Raw genomic sequence first — 5,022 nt, 5'->3', positions numbered from 1 at the left:
GTACAGTGCGAGTTCTGACTGTCCAAAATCGATTAGTACTGATATATATATAAGCGAACTCATATGACTGGTGTTTGTACCAAATGGACGTATCTCCCTTGCTTACACTGCAAAACGACTTAAGTAATTGAGCTTTCCGGAGAATCGGAATAGAACATGTTTTAATGTTTAGTTGTTGATGCATGAATGCATGATTATTATTTTCAAACACGGTAAACCGGATATATATTGCAGGATTGAATATTGAAACCATATAGATATATGATTGAAACCCACCATTTTGGAGAATTAGAAAACTAGAGCAGTTTTTCTTAGCGGATCATATCCTCAAACAAAAGAAACTAATTTGTTTCGGTGTATGCAAAGCCATATATGCAAAACTATCTGCCTATATACCTTCTATAGCAAAAATGGTTAATCTATTCATGCAAAATTAGGAAGACCTGAATAAAAGTACAATCTGGATCTCATAGATAAAAGACTCGGAAAGCATGAATCACTGTACGTACTGGGCTACTGGCTAAGATACGAGTGGTTGGCAGCATATAGGTACGAGCACGTTACTCGTGGTGTGTGTGTGTGGGGGGGGGGGGGGTCCGGGGGTGACGCCTATGCATAGACGCCTCGGTCTCGCCCGAACTTAATCAACCATCGATCCTGTTTCTCACTTGTGGGAACGGACACAATTATAATTAATGTCAGCATCAAACTACACTAGAAAAGTATGAGGATTATAATTATATTCGGGCACCTCGAGATCGCTGCATACGGAATGTACCCGAGGCATGTGGGCGTGTACAGTATTTTGTGATGGGGGGGGGGGGGGGGCTAAAACATAATGGTGTGGAGTGCAGCGCAACGTCCAACGGCATGGCCAGGGATGGGTTCCAGGGGCAGAACTCCACTGAAGCTCCTGAGTTTTCTGCGTTTTAAACTGTTCTTCCACTATTTTTTAGACAAATTTTGCCTTGATGTGCAACTCACTCATTGGTATGTTATAGAGGTTATACTCACGTGACATGATACATGTGATATAGTGGAATCCTCAAATCCGTTGAGAGAGTCTTCGTCATCAATAGGGCCTATATAAAATATGGGTTTGCGCAACATTTTGTTGAGCAGATTACGTACCGACATTACATGATTTCTGTAAAAGAGTTGTTCCAACCTTTTGTCCATAGTCGATCAATTAAATTGGGTATGGAACCTCAATACGTTTAGTTTAAAGTTTGCTGCGACAAGCATGACATGCTGACATTAATACAATCCGTTTATTTTCGCTCCAAACTCAGTGGTGCCAAATTACTATAGATTATGTTTAATATTTTAAGTACCGATATAATAATTGATAATAAATGATATAATTATATACATAGAATTGACACAATTTACTCACCTTTTGCTTATCATATTATGAAACGGCAACGGAAAGCATATTTTTAGTCATTCTAAACTGTTATACCAGTGCAATATCTTATTAATTATGAAGAGTTTGACCATATATTTATGTCAATTTTATATCTGTACAATCTGGTATATAATTATAGACCCCCTTTTTTTAACTGACTTTTGTTCAAACATTAGTAGGCCTACCGGTTCTATCTCACTCCATCCTAGTTTATATGCGATACAATATTGTTTCCCCGTCTCCCGGGTCGTCAGTAACTAATACTCTTTCGATGTTACATATTTCTGTATTGTTTAAAAAAAGAGTCATATGATATAAGGGGAGGGGGGGGGGGGCTTCAAATATTTTCGCTATCATTGACTAAGACGTATCTAGGCTTCAGTGTGCCGCGCGGTTTTTTTTTTTTTCTTCAAAAGTAGGGTATTAAGATCCTTTTCTTCAACGAACCGTCTGTTATGACGCACAATTTACGACTCACCATTTTTGTTTTAATTGTTGATCTCTAAGGAGCATTCACTTTTCTTTCTTTTTCTCTCTGACTTTTTTTTTTTGGGGGGGGGGGGGGTGGTAGGCTGGCGCGTGAGGAGGGGGCTTTAGCTCCCAAAGCCACATGCTACTAGTACTAGCGATAATTAGCTCTCCCTCTTTCCTCCCCCCCCTCTCTCTCTCTCTCTCTCTCTCTCTCTCTTTCTATCTCTCTCTTACTTTGCTTGTTTAAAAAAATAAGCCACAGCAGTTTCTCATGAAAATATAAGGACACTCCATTTCATCCTATAGGCCATATAGCCAGCAAAGTTAAACATTTTGTCATGAATCCTAGTGCACATTTCCTTTACGTCATTATAATGCTTAATAATATTGATACATGCTCTAGACAAACATGACACGTATATTTCCTGATGCATGGAACAATATCTAATCAAACACAAACCAGTCTGATCACAATACTAATTGTGACGCGCGCGGGTGGTTTGATGATGAGGGGTTTTCCCATCCCAGTCCCAACATGCCCAAAGGAAAAAAAATTGTCTTCAGCTTTGAGCATCGGCTGCAGTGAATGTATTTTCCTCAAGTACAATTTTGATGTTTTGTAACTAGGGAAATATTTATTTTGTATCCCCAACGCTTATGGTATTCGTTAAATTACTTAGTTTTTTGTCTGCATGATAAGTTAGAGAAGCTTTCCTGTTCCCGTAGGCCTAGGTTGGTGGATAAGGTCATGTGATGTGTTGTCAGATAAGGTCGTTCATTTTTCATTTATTTCCAAATTTCTCATGCTGTATATAATATTTCCAGATAAAGCACAATTTTTGTTGTTTGTGGTGAAATTACAATCAATGGTACATACATAAAAAACATAAATATAAGTGGTCAAAATAGAGTACTGATTTAACTGAGAGAAATATGATGGGACCTACATGAAAGCAAGCTTGTAAAGCTATAGGCCCCGGTGAAATAATTTGTGGTAATGAATTGGGTTTGTGATGTGTTGTCCAATAAGGTCACTGTGATGTGATGTCGGCCAATTCTCCTCCCGTTTGCTCAGAAATAAAAAAATGAAATTAGAGTAGTATTCATCATTTTCTCGAATAAGACACCTTTGATTTTTTTTCAAGGACATACCATTAATAATGCATGAATATACAGCCGCGAGGAAATAAGAGAGGGGAGGAAAATACTTTTTTTTTAAAGTTGGCACCAAATGCGTCACAGTGGATTGATAAATCTTATGATATCATAAGAGATGGTGATCTCTGCCTAAACATTCATATACTACTCCTTTCAAATTTTCACCCGACAATTCACTCCGCAATTATTTTGTAATGTTCTGCTTTCACACAATTCATAATGTACTGCAGTCTCCAAATCTCTCTTCCCTTAAAGGGAAAGTCCACCCTGAAATTAAGTTAGTTTTAATAGGAGTAGAAAAATGAGAGAAACAAGTCAGTGAAAGTTTGAGCAAATTCCGATTAAAAGGATTTTTGAAGTTGTGATCAATCAAACACAAATTGGCAACTCTATGACGTATCATGCGAGCTCAACTTCCATTTGCTCAGTACTAAAAAAATCTAAAATTTTCATTTTCCCTCAAGAAAAATTTCAACCATACATGCACCCTAAATATAATAATTGCAAATATGTTTCTATACTCCCCCTGCAAGGAACAAATATATATTCCGTCATCAATAACGAAGAAAACATGATTTTATGGAATATTATGCACGAAGCAAATGAAGGAGAGCTCGTATAATAAGTCACAGAGTTGCCAATTTGTATTTGATTGATCACAACTTCAATAATTCATAACTTTCTTATTTTCATTCAGAATTTGCTCAAACTTTCACTCACCTGATTTTCTTATTATTCTGCCTCTATCGAAACAAACTTATTTTGGGGGTGGACTTTCCCTTTAACCCCCCCCCCCCCCCCCCTCTCTCTCTCTCTCTCGCTCTCTGTTTTTTTTTCTCTCCTCGGTTCCTTATGGATGCTTTCTCTCTTTCTCTTCATCATTCATTAACTAATTTCTTTCAGGCTCTGAAGGGCGATGATAACCAGCATTACTACCACTTCTACCCCTACTATACTATAACCTGTATATCCAGCATTTCAGCACCTTTTCAAGCATTTGGTCTCATAAATCATTGTATAGTTTATTCAATACATTTTTCATTACATTTGATTTGCAGATCTCTGTACATGTTAAAACAATGAAAGGAACAACATACCTCAAAAGGATAATTGTATGTTAAGAGACAGAAAGGCATTAACTCATATCATTTTACATAGAGATAATACCCTTGCAGCTCTCACCAAATAAAATAAAGTTGAAATAAAATCTGATAATAATTATGTAATTAGACTGCAATTAATGTGAAATATGCATCAACATTTTTATATCATTCTAATCATTGTATTTTCATAACAATCACACTCTCGGAATAACTTTGTACGTCAAATATTGTACCGATATACAATGTTTTCCTCTGATATGCCAAAGCAACATCATCTTATGATATCAATGATGCTGAAGAGAGATACTCAATTATTTAGAGACAACATACATTGCTCTTTTTTTAAAGAGAGAAAGAAAAAAAAGACATGAACGTCGAGGGAGAAGATAGAAAAGAGGAAGATTGTTAAAATTAGGGAGTCGTAAAAAAAAGAGGTACGCCTGCTAAATAGAGGTAGAGAATCAAGGTGTGGCAAAGTTCAGCAAGTAGATGGCAAGGAGGGACAAAGAGAGAGAGAGAGAGAGAGAGAGATAGAAAGAGGGGGAAATGGGCAGAGGGAGTGAGATAGTAAGGGAAAGGTAGTGAGGGAATGGTAGAGAGAGAGAGAGAGAGAGAGAGAGAGAGAGAGAGAGAGAGAATTAATGTTCTTATCAAATTCTTGGTCTTTGTGCATCCAATACTTTCACAGTAACAACTTTATTTTCTGGTATCAGTTATAATACATTATGAGCATGAACTATAAAGATCTTTCTACAGATGGCAGCAACATGTGTTTCATCATATATATGGTTTTTACATATTTCTTCTCTGTTATATTGCACAAAATATACATAAATAGTAATAAATAATATTTTATATTCATTTCTATTTCAAAATGACCCA

Source organism: Strongylocentrotus purpuratus, unplaced genomic scaffold, assembly GCF_000002235.5.
Source record: "Strongylocentrotus purpuratus isolate Spur 01 unplaced genomic scaffold, Spur_5.0 spur5_scaffold_6, whole genome shotgun sequence".
Classification (NCBI taxonomy): Eukaryota; Metazoa; Echinodermata; class Echinoidea; order Camarodonta; family Strongylocentrotidae; genus Strongylocentrotus; species Strongylocentrotus purpuratus.
The sequence above is the reverse complement of the archived record's forward strand: the minus strand, read 5'-3'. Positions refer to the sequence as shown.